Raw genomic sequence first — 13,156 nt, forward strand, 5'->3', positions numbered from 1 at the left:
CCATTCCCTTTCATGGCCCTTTTACTCGCAACCGCCCTCTATGTTTTACAGCGTCCCTGCTTCTTAAATCCTAGGAAATGTTTAGCTTTCTCCAGTTCAGACAAAATACCGGCTGCTTCTCACAGCACAGATTTGATGAGTATTTCCAACATTTTCACTTTACATTTCACAGCCTGGTCTAAATGGCCTCTGACTATACTGTCACAGCACAGTATAATGCCTGGATTCCTAGAATCCCCAGGATCTTGTTTTTGTGTTAGAAGCAAAGCCTTAGTTTTCTTCATTACAGGGCAGAGAATTTTCTTGAAATGTCTGAGGTGCTCACTTCCATTACTGTGTTCTAAACCTTTGTGAGAACAAGTGAGATGAGGTGACTGAAGTGTGATAAGGTCATGATCATGCCTCACCTCATCAATAACTCATCTTAATGGACCCACCTTGAAGCTATTTTCATTTCCATTCAGTCCAGATCCAAATGTATTCCCTTTACTTTATTTAACCAAGGGATAGTAACGGAGGAACAAGAGTAGGCCATTCATCGCCTCGGCAATATTCCACCATTTAACTTGATCATAACTGATCTCCATTTTATCTCCAACCACTCACCTTGATTCTATTCCCTTCTCAAACACTTCACTGAGTCTGCAGTCAGTGTTAAAGGTTCAATCTTTTATTTTGGTCTTTTTTTAAAATTAAGAGCAAAATACTTCCATATCGGACTTGAAACGCTAACTTTGTTTCACTCTCCACAGAGGCTACCAGGTTTGCTGCATTTCTATAGCACTTTCTGCATGTGTTTCTGTCTATTTAATTCTTTACTGCCATGTGGCATTGCTGGAAAGACCAACACTTGCTCATCCATAACTGCCCATGAGCTAGTGGACATGTCTAGCCATTTCAGAGGACAGTTAAGATTTAACCACATTTCTGTGGGTTTGGAGCCTCATGTTGTGTCTGGTCAGACCGAGTAAGGACAGCAGGTTTCCCTCCCTAACGGACATTAATGAACCAGATTGGTTTATACAACAATCAGCAGTGGTTACATGGTAACTGTTAGGCCAGATTTTAAACCCAGATTTATTCACTGTATTTAAATTTCACCAATGCTCCAAAGGGCTTCTTTTAGGCAGGACTCTCCTGATTTCTGAGGAGTTTTATTCTACTTTTACACCTCATTGTGCCTTCCTTTCTCAAAACCCCAGAGATGCTAAGCACCTGGTCCACTGTGCCTGTTTTTGCACCTGAGGGTGTCTCATGTGAATCATTTTTCTTTATTCGGTGTCAGTGAACTGATGTGTTTCTGAGTAACTCTCCTCCCAGATTGGAATATTCTGGATATTGGTCAGGATTGGGAAATTCCAGGTTTTTATTTCCCTTAATCTCCCTAGCTCAGGGAAACATTGGTGGCTGCACCCAGTGCTGTCCCAATCCAGGTCCACTAACTCAACTCCAGAACAATTTCTGTTTACACTGCATTAAAAAGGTAAAACATCAGAAGGTGCTTCACGTGGGGAATTAAATTTGACAATGAGCCGTATAAAGAGATGCTTGAGGCAGGTGCCTAAATGTTCGGTCAAAAATGAAAGTTTGAAGGAACATCTTAAAGGAAGAGGTAGATCTGGAGAGACTGAGCAAGTCAGGAAGAGGATTCCAGACTTTCTAGCTTTAGCTGTTGAAGGCACAGCCATCACTGACAGTGATTAAAACTGGGAACACACAAGAGGCCTGAACTGTCAGAATTCAGTGATCTGGGAGTGAAGAAGAAAAGAATTTGGAGGATGAAGCTATGGAAGAACCTGAAACCAAGGACGAGAATCTGAACTTCGAGGTGTGTGATTTAAAAGGGAATAAATCTCAGTGAGTGAACATGGAGTGATGAGTGAATGGGATTTGCTGAGTTAGGACACAAACAGCAGCAACCTTGAGTTTCCAGGAGGTAGAATGGGTGGGGCCTGCTGGAAAGGCAGGTCGAGAAATAATAAAGGCATGGATCAATCTGGAATCTTTCCTGACAGCATTGCAAGGAACTTAGACCCTCCCTCATTTTTCCTCCAACCAAAGCTTTGCAGGAAGGCTGACATGCAAAATAGGGGTGAGTCTGGGGGCTCACCACTCTTTCCTGTTTCATGTGGCACAATTCTGCTTCTACTCAAGTCTAGCAAATCTGAAAACTATTCCCTCCACAAGCAGTCTTCAATGTTTAAAGCAATAGATTGGCTGACTACTATCCTGTGCTCGACAAGAGAATACTTTAACTGAGATAACACAGGGAGTCAAAGATGAATGATGTTTAAAAGAAAAATTCTCAAACTGAGTCATTGGTGCACCCTCTGCACACTGCGATAAGGTGGACAAGCGCTTCCGAGACCCAAGAGAGGAGAGGAAAAGCCAGCTCGTGGTTTATCACTGTCCAATGCAATGACAAGAGGAGATCCCTCCTGAGCTCTTGCACAGAAACAAAAACAAACCTTTTTAAGTTTAGACAAGTGCAAAAGCATATGACAAATACCATGCAGGGAGATGCAGGATGCAGGCTTAAAATCTCCGTTTGTCTGAAGTAAATATAAGAACAAGCCATTTGAGCAGTGTTCATCTAAACTGACAGCAGCAATTGTCTGGCACGCCAGAACTCATTTAAGAATTGCTTCCAGGGTTGCAGTCTGTCTTTGGCCGTGCATTAAGCAAACTTTGTGAGGACAGCACGCACCTTCTGGCAATAACGAGACCCAGACCATAAAGGATGATTGCAGCATGACCTCAGAGGCGGTAATACTGGACTGCTGGCTGAGAAATCATCTCAGGAGCTGATCACAAGGGGAGCCAGGGCAAGGTAGCCAGTGTGCTCCAGAGAGACATTGCAATGTCACAGTGACAGACTGAAGGCTCCTTGGAAGCTGTTAAGAGTTTGGGAGAAGGTAAGTAAATTTTTCTAAAGCTATTGGAGACGCTGAGTGCTGGAGCAGAGGGTCTAGGAGGTATTTTAAGGAAGAATTCTTGCCCCAGACGAAGTGTTGCAGATTTGGATTATGGCAGCAATTGGAATATGTTGTGACAAACTGTTCTGTGACTTGCAGCACAAAGTGATAAAACATTTTCTGTTCTTACAATTTGGCTAAATATATCCAAGAGGGAACAGCTTCACAAAAATATTTAATATTGTCAATGCACACAGCAGCTGGAAAAATACTGTTCACATGCCCATGAGGTAGTGGGGCAGTTGGCTGGCAGTGTTCGATGTGGCTGCTCCAAGGCTTTGCTGTTTTCGTGATGGGTAGACAAATCTCTCCTTGATATGGTGATGCAGACAGAAGGGGTAGAGTGTTCTAGTTCCAGCCTCTTGACATGGCACTGCCACCCCAGGGCACCATCCCCTTCATCGAAAGCATATCATGTCCTGTACCCCTTCAGATACCTCACATCCCGTGCCACCCACAACTATCCCATGCCCCTCACACAATCAGACCCTGTGTACTATAAACCTACTCCAAGTGCCCATAAACCTCCCCCATACTTCTCCATTACCCCACAACACACCACAAGATACTCTCTGGCCCATTCCCACAACACACAATGCCTCTCTCCAACCTACCTCACCCTACACACTAGCCCATTCAACCCCTCCCATACTCAACACTTCCCTCACACAAAAACAAAACATAAGCTCCTTATCCCAAACACAACAGGTAGAATGGCCGTGATCACAACAGGCAGAATCGCTCTGAACACAACAGGTAGAATGGTCTAGAACAGAACCGGTAGACTGGTCCCGATTACAACAGGCAGAATGGTCCTGAACACAAAAGGCAGAATGGCCCCAAACACAACAAGTAGAATGGCCATGATCACAACAGGTAGAATGGCCCCGAACACAACAGGCAGAATAGCCCTGAACACAACATGAAGAATGGCCATAATCACAACAGGTAGAGTGAATCCGAATATAACAGGTAGAATGGCCCGATCACAACAGGTAGAACGGCTACAAACACAAACAGGCAGAATGGTCCCAAACACAACAGGCACAATGGCCCTGAACACAACAGGTAGAATGGCCACAAACACAAACAGGCAGAATGGTCCCGAACACAACAGGCAGAATGGTCCCTGAACACAACAGGTAGAATGGCCCCGATCACAACAGGCAGAATGGCCCCGATCACAACAGGCAGAATGGCCTGCACACACAAGGCAGAATGGCCCACACACAACAGGCAGAATGGCCACAATCATAACAGGTAGAATGAACCCGAACATAACAGGTAGAATGGCCCCAAACACAACAGGTAGAATGGCCACAATCACAACAGGTAGAATAGCCCCAAACATAACAAGTAGAATGGCTATGATCACAACAGGTAGAATGGCCCTGATCACACCAGGTAGAATGGTCCCGAACAGAACAGATAGAATGGTCCCGAATACAACAGGCAGAATGATACCAAACACAACAGGCAGAATGGCCCCAACCACAACAGGTAAAATGGCCCTGAACACAACAGGTAAAATGGTCCTGAACACAACAGGTAAAATGGCCCTGAACACAACAGGTAAAATGGCCCTGAACACAACAGGTAAAATGGCCCTGATGTGACCAGATTCAATGAAGCATTTGTTAAGAACATGGATCTGATGCCATTGGACAGAGTTTCTGTCCAAACCTATTACTCGATTGATCTCTAGGATGAGGGGCTATGCACGAAAATATGAATGATGATCCCTCATTGAGCAACTCAAACATATTGCTGTGGTTTTTTTTTCATTGATCTATGCAGGATCGTGCTGTGCACAAACTGAATTGGATGAGTGATATAAATATTGTGGCTACAAGAGCAAATCAGAGATTAGGGAATATTCAGCAAGTAACTCACTTCCCTACTCCCCAAAGCCTCTCCATCATCTACAAGGCGCAAGTCAGGAGTGTGATAGAATACTCCACACTTGCTTGGATAGGTTCAGCTCCACCAACACTCAAGAACCTTTACACCATCCAAAAGAAAGCAGCCCATTTGATTGGCACCACGTCCACTCCCTCCACCACTGACGTTTAGTAGCAGCAGGGTGTACCATCTCCAGGAACTCATCAGGCCTTCATTGAAGCACCTTCCAAAACTGTAACCTAGGCCACCTTGAAGGACAAGGGCAGAAGATACATGAAAACACCATCACTTACAAATTCCTCCAGAGCTATTCGCCATCCTGATTTGGAAATATATTGCTGTTCCTTCATCGTCGTTGAGTCAAAATCCTAGAACTTTCTTGAAGGTCAATCTATTTCACATGGCCTGCAGCAGTTTAAGACTGCAGCTCACCCCCACCTTATCCAAGGCAATTAGAGCTTGGCAATAAATGCTGGCCCAGCCAATTCTCAATAATATCAGTTGCTCAGTAATGCTCCCTTTACTCCAACAACCAATCTCCTTAAATTTCTGTCACTAATGCCAGATGAGGAGCCCTCACTGGAGCTTGGAAATGCCTATACCCACCACAGTAGATTAGATTAGATTAGATTACTTACAGTGTGGAAACAGGCCCTTCGGCCCAACAAGTCCACACCGGCCCGCCGAAGCACAACCTACCCATACCCCTACATTTACCCCTTACCTAACACTACGGGCAATTTTTAGCTTGGCCAATTCACCTGACCCGCACATCTTTGTGACTGTGGGAGGAAACCGGAGCACCCAGAGGAAACCCACGCAGACACGGGGAGAACGTGCAAACTCCACACAGTCAGTCGCCTGAGGCGGGAATTGAACCCAGGTCTCTGGAGCTGTGAGGCAACAGTGCTAACCACTGTGCCACCGTGCCGCCCAATTGTGCCACCGTGCTGTCCAATTGTGCCACCGTGCCGCCCAAATTCCTTAAGGGACAGTAGTCCCTTACCTTCCTGAATTAGACTACTCATTTGTGCCAACTGTCTCTGTAGTGCTATAGTAACCAGCAGACACTTCCTCCTTGCTGTACCCTTGGCCTTTGGTACTTTCCCATTTCATTCAGGAACCTGAACAGAGAAACCCAGAGATACAAGACCAGAAGCAGGACCATTCAGCCTTGAGTCATCCAGAGAGACCAGGACTTCAGCAGAGCCCCTCTGTTTTGCCACCATTTCCTCAAATACCCTTGTCTGGTACCCTCAGATTTAAAATTATTATGTGAAATAAGATCTAGCACGTTTCGAGGGACAGTTCCACAATCCCATCCTTTGAGTGAAAATGTGTTTCCCAAACTTTCTCCTGAGGAGCCAGGTTCTGGGTTTTGAGGTTATGTCTCCTTTGTCCTAAGCTCCCTTATTTTCACAGAAAAGTTTTCTCAATCAATGTTACAGATGTCTTTGAAAATCCCCAAATCTCACCCTGTAACCTTCTGAATACTAGATAATACAAAGCTAGCTTATGTCATCTCTCCTTCAGTTCGAGCCTTTGAAGACCTGGGACCATTTTAACAAGCTTGCATTGAAATCCATTCAAGGTCAATTTATTGTTGTGAAGGTGCAGTGGCCAGAACAGTGTTTGATCCTCTGGGTCTATTGTACACAGAGCTTTGTATTGCCTACAGAGGAGAAAGGACCTGCTCTATCAATATGGCCTGCTCTTGACCGAGAGATCCTGAGATGAAAGCAAAGTGTTTAACACTGACTTACATGGATTCCCTGTAAACTGTGAGACTACGCATGTAGACAACAAGCTCTCCTTTTCAATCACAACCCATAGAGAAAATGATTTCCATTTATACAATGCACTAGATATCCAAAATGTTTAACTGGAAATAAAAGCAGGAGTAGGGCATTCAGCCCCTTGAGCTTTCTCTACCATTCAAGTAGAACACGGCTAATCTTCCACTTCACTTCCATGCTCCCACACCATCCTTACCTCCCTTGATGTCTTTAATATCAGCCAATGCCTTACTTTTTGACGTAGTGTGACGATTGTGATGTAGGAGCTTCAGCAGCCAATTTGCGTACAGGAAGCCCTCACAAGTACAGAAACAGGAGTAGGCTATATGACCCGTCTAGATTGTGGCTGAGCATTTACTTCGGCCCCACTTCCCTGCATTGCCTCCTGGTCCCTTGACATCAAACGTCCCCAGATAGGTTTCTGTTGTGAACCAGCCACAACCATCTGCGAGTTTCTGAATGAAGAAGTTCTTTGGCATCTCAGTCTTAAATAGTCTTCCCCTTATTTTGAAACTACATGTCCTGGTTCTAAACTATTAGCTGCATGATAATGACCAGATGGACATCAGGGAAAAACACCCCTTCTCTTTTCTGCCTAAATTCCATGAGATGGTTTACATTGACTTGAGTAGGTAGATGAGGTAGAAGAACAAGAGACAGTGTTGCCGACAACATTCCCACAGCATTGCACTGGGATTGACAGCGTAGGGTTTTGTACTCAGGCTCTGGAATAGGACTTGAACTCGGGTCCTCTCACTCTGAGGAGTGTGTGTTACCAAAAGAGTCTTGGTTAACACTCATTGAAAATGCAGCATGGAGAAATGGAATCAAACTAGAGTCATACAGCATGGGAGGATTCCATTTGGCCCAATGTGTCTGTAACAGCTTGTTGAAAGGGCAATCGGACTCTCCTTCCTAGCCACCGAAATTAATTTACCTCATCTATGGTAAAGCCACTTAATTGCTATTTTAATCCTGACTTCACAGAGAATGTATTTGACATCCTTATTTCAGCCAATGCGTAGAGTTGGATAACGGTTTCAGTGAATTGAAACCTGGGTTGTTATTTTGACTCAATTAAGAACAAGAAGATTAAGTTTCTGTCTAACCTATCGGATCTCACAGGTCAGGCTTAAAAATGTAAGTCGAATTAATACAACATAACTTACCACGGATAAGAAAGGACTGTTCCGTATGTTTGAATGAGTTAGTGACCAGTCGCAATCTTCCTGCTCATTCACTTTAATCCTCATACTCGCCGACACTGATTCCTGCCTCTTCATTACAGACTGAGTAACAATGCACAGACTGGATGTTTACCAACAGGAATCCTCACCTTTTTATTCTTGTGTCTGTTAGCAATTCCCATCCGACTAGTCATTATGAAAACTAGCCCAGACAGCAGCTCCTGCAGCTCGGAAGGGGAATTGATGGGATTTCCCAGGAAATTACGATTCCGATGGGCACACCTGGAACACTCCGATACTATCAATTTAAATGAAGCATTCAAAAACTTACTCTGCAGTCAATAGTTAGCCCAGGAAAATTCACACACTTAACTGTCGAAACAAAATAAATATTAAACTGACCCCACAACTTAATTCTGCTCCAACTAGACCTCCCTCAGACCCATTACATTCCTTAGCCCAAGACCCAATGGACTGAGACTCGGCAACTCCCTCCTCCACAAACTCCCTCCCCTGGACCCAACACCCCCTCCACCCTGGGATATGACACTCTCCCCCCACAAATGATCCGACATCCCCTCCCTCCCCAACCCTCTTTTCCCAGGACCTGACACACCAACCTTCTCTCTAGGACCTAATAACCCCGCCCTGGGGTCCAACGCCATCCCCTCTCCAGTATCTGACAGTAACCCCCTTCCCCGGGGTCCGACACCACCCTCCTCTCCCCCGGGGTCCGACACCACCCTCCTCTCCCCCAGGGTCCGACACCACCCCCCTCCCCCGGGTCCAAAACCACCCCTCTCCCCCCGGGGTCTAACACCAGCCCCCCTTCCCCGGGGTCCAACACCAGCCCCCCTCCCCTGGTTCCGACACCAGCCCCCCTCCCCTGGATCTGACTCCAGCACCATCACACGGATCCCACACACCTCCCCCTCCCCTTGGGTCCGACATCAACCCTAATCCCCCAGATCCGACAACACCCTCCCCTCACCTCCCCAGGATCTGTCAGCTCCCATTCCCTTGGACCCAACCCCCTCCTCCCCAGGAACTGATACCACCCCACCTCCCTTCCCACTGGATAGGAATTCTCCATTCCCCTTGCTGTGAAGACCCCCCCTTCACTTCTCCCCCACTGAACACTAATATCTGCACCCTCCTGGACTGACCCTACACAGTCCATTATTTCCTGGCACAGTTGGTACCCTACCTCACCCCCTTAGTTGTTCCAGGAGCTGTCACACTAGCTGTGCTGTTAGACACTGCAATCTCAGAACATGGCAGCTCCTGCTGTGAAAATGGGAAGTGGCTTGTGGTACAGGGACCTGTCAGGTTTATTGTTGGTTCCTCATTTCTGAAGGAGCCCTGATCAGAATCACCTGCCAAAATAGCCAAGCTCTTTCTTAATGGAGAAAGAGTAACAGTGAAGTTCAATCTGATAGTGATTGGCTGGAATTTACAGTGATTGGAAAATCCAGTCTTATACAGTGGTGTCTTGTGGTCTGACTGGGTTCATGCACGAACACAGTGCACAGAATGACACTGCACCCATTGACATTGAAATCCCCAACAATGCAGGTAACCACATTGCACAGACAGCACATTCCCCAGTTCCACAGCCCCTTCCCCACCAGTAACTGCAACCCAGACACAGTACAGACAGCAGGGCATCCTCTGTCAGTACACATACTGACAGTTAAACCCTGCACCTAGTGACATGACATAGATCCTTCAGGCAATAACATCCAAAAAGTGCAAAAGTAAATGAAGCTTTTTTAAAAATGTATTTGAGTTTGCAATTGGTAACTCCATTGTGTCATGAATTGAACATTTGTGCGTGAGATTCAGGTAATTGATATGATCTGTAGCACAGCCGGTCACAATTACAATCCGGAGTAACAGATTCTTCACCTGAACTAGCAAAGCACAAACTAATTATTAAATAGAACACCTGCAATCAGCAGCTATGAGATCAGAGGGTAAGGAAATGCACACATTCAACCCAGCATCAGTGAGGAATGAGTGATTAATGTCCAGGTCACATGGCATGTCCTACAATGCTGCTGACTGACCACACTAAAAAGACAACATTTGTGATTGCCAACGCAGTTTAGTCATTTTAAACGTTTAAGTATTGGCAAAACAATACTTTTCACTATATCTCGGTACATTTGACAATAATAAATCTAAGCTGTAAACTGGGTGGTTTGTTCTCATATTGAATTTTTGGGTGCGGCTTCGGGGTGGGAGATACACTGTTTGACAATGAGGAAGATCGGATATTGATGAATTGATCAAAATGAAACACACCCAGCTAGTTCCTGACACACACCACCTCCCCTTGCAGTACAGGAGCAATTTTCCAGATCCTGCTCACGTCACTAGCTGCTACTTGCTCCCTGTGCACCTCTACACTGAGGAACTCATCAGCACCTCAGCACAAATGTTATGCCTGTCGTGGGATTATCTATAAACTGCCTGGAACGACAAATTAAAGTGACCCATTTCGTCGTACGTGAACCTCACTCAAGCTGCAGCAGAATGTAAATTAAAAGCAGCTCGTTGCACATCAGGAGAGACTTTCAAAACAAGTTGATAGTGGCTAATAAAGTGAATGATGCGGTGAATCGGCTATCTGCAATTTGCTGAGTATTAGGAAACAGAATAAATAATCTGATCACGTTTCATGGTGAGCATTTTTTGCCCTGATCCTGATCCTCACTGATCAGAAAGCTTGTAGTTGAGTCAGAGAAGTGGGGTGACAGGAGAGGGACCTCTACTGTAGCAGATATACATACCAAACATTCACTGAGCGCAAAGAGGGAGCAAGGGAAAGACAAAAGGAGAAACCCAATTGTCGTGGGGTTGGTGCAGAGAGCAAATGTTGAAACAGAGTGGAAGGACATTGAGGGAAATGTCAGACAGAGAGAGGGTGAACAGTTTCCTATGCTGGCAGAAGGATTCATTTCTCAAACTTGTCACACAATAATATGTGGGATGCAGTTGGTTAAATTAATTGCAAAAATAAAACCATTGGTCACCACTTGGGATTGAGCACAGTAGCAGGTTGACTCCCAAGAACCTGGTCGACAACCTACAGTCAAAACACACATCTGTGCAGGCAGTAACGGGTAAAACTGGGCGGCTTACCAGAGCCACTTCAGGTGGCAGTTAACAGTAAACCACATTGTTGTGGGTCTGGGCCAGACTGGGTAAGGACATTAGTGAACCAGATGGGGTTTTATAGCAGTCTGGTAGTTTCACGGTCACTGTTACTGTGACTAGCGTTTTATTCCACATTTATTGAATTATTCTAGTTTCAATTGCCCAGCTGCGATGCAGGTCTGGATTACTAACCCGGTCAGATAGCTGCTATGTTACATAGGTCACCATGGATCAAACACAGGCCTGAGGTTACAAGGACTGGCAGCAGGACGGAGCTCACTGCACTGGTTGACAATGTTGCGAATGATGGTCTCTTTGAAGATGAACCAGGTGATATTTTTAAGTAACCTGCTCAGACATATATCTAAAGCAGGTGGAACCTGAACCCAAACCTCCTGACCCAGAGATGGGGATGCTATCACTGCACCACAACAGACCCAGAATAAACCAGGATATTTTAATGAATCTGTTCAGCCCATGTTATTACACTCTTCAGGAACATTGGGGATGTGAAGCCTTCTAGGCCTAGACAGAGGGTCACTACCACTGCATTGGAAACACTCTGGAATGAACCAGTTCAAGTTCTAGAGATAACAGGCCCAGCAGCAGATGCTCACATCTGCTCCACATCTGAACAGAGTGATTGGAAAAGTCAAGGGTTGGTTTGCCTCATGGGGTCTACTGGATAGGATGGGGAGAGAGAGCAGACTGAAGTTTATATTGAACTAACAAATGCAAACTATCAGTTGTGGATAATAGATTGACCTGGGCTTTCTGGATACCTCGCAATATAAGGCGGATGTCTCCCCAGTGAATAAACAACAATTTGCATTTACACAGCCGTGCTGTTAATGCACTGAAACATTCCTTGTAAGAGTGTATTTGACACAATGTCCAGCACTGAGTCACAGAAGCTAATGGTCAGACAGGTGATCAAATGCTTGGATTTAAGATAAAGGTTCAAGGAAAGAAAAAATAAACGAAAGGAAAAAGAGGAACAGGAGAGAAAGGAGGGAAATGCCAGAGCGGAGGCTCCGATGGCTAAAGTCATTGAGTCATAGAGAAGTACAGCACAGACTATTCAGTCCAGTCCGACCAGATATCTTAAATTAACCTAGTCCCAAATGCCAGCACTTAGCCCATATCCCTCTAAACCCTTCCTATTCATATACCCATCCAGATGCCTATTAAGTGTTGTAATTGGTCCTGCCTCCACTACTTCCTCTGGCAGCTCATTCCATACACGCATTACTGTCTGCATGGATGAGAGTTGTCCCATAGGGTCATTTTATATCTTTCCCCTCTCACTTTAAATCTATGCCCTTTAGTTCCGGATTCCCCCAACGCAGGGAAAAGATCTTGTCTATTCACCCTATCCATGCCCTCACCGATTTTATAAACTTCTGTACGGTCACCCTCAGCCTCTGACGCTCTAGGGAAATTTGCCCTAGCCTATTCCGTCTCTCCCAATTGCTAAACTGCCCCAACCCTGGCAACATCTTTTCTGAATCCTTTCGAGCTTAACAACATCTTTCTTATAGCAGGGACACAAGTCACAATTGCTAATGGTGAGGTGTGGGGGAGGCGGGGGTGGGGGGAGGAACTTGGGGATGAAGGAGAGCTGAGAATTGAAGGAATGCAGAGATTTCATAAATAACTCTGAAAACTAATTCAGCAATTTGATGTTTTTGTTTAGCAATGCACTAAGGGAAAAAATCTTTAAAGGCCGAGAAGTTAATGAGGGAATTTTGAATCATTCATTTGTGACATAAAATTGACTTTGTATCATTGATCCATTTAGAAAAAGTGAACACAGGGGCATATGTAAAAATAGGCTCACAATATCTACACCAGGTTCTAAATACCAGGTGAATTCTAACTAAAATCTTCCCACTGCAGATGAACACTGGCCATTATAGAAAGCAGCAAGTGACTTGGCCCTGTCCTTGGTGACCATTTGCAGCCTGTCAGTCCTAAAACCTCATAGCGGCAGAAGCTTTGAGTGGCTCAGTTCTGAAGCAGACACCTCTTTTGAACATTAAGGAGAAGGCTCCGTAAAACTGTGGGGCCAGTGAATATTTGCAACTGCTGCAGGAAGCTGCCAACCATGGGCTGGCACAGTGCAGGAGGAGGC

The 13,156-nt window shown here is 45.3% G+C and overlaps 1 protein-coding gene across 3 annotated transcripts in view; it reads right to left on the bottom strand.

The window, feature by feature from the left end:
• dph1 (diphthamide biosynthesis 1) overlaps positions 1-13,156 on the bottom strand; it is a 580,960-nt gene that overhangs the window by 225,661 nt on the left and 342,143 nt on the right. The gene's annotated exons all lie outside the window — the stretch shown is intronic.

This window comes from Hemiscyllium ocellatum, chromosome 31 (genome assembly GCF_020745735.1).
Source record: "Hemiscyllium ocellatum isolate sHemOce1 chromosome 31, sHemOce1.pat.X.cur, whole genome shotgun sequence".
Lineage (NCBI taxonomy): Eukaryota > Metazoa > Chordata > Chondrichthyes > Orectolobiformes > Hemiscylliidae > Hemiscyllium > Hemiscyllium ocellatum.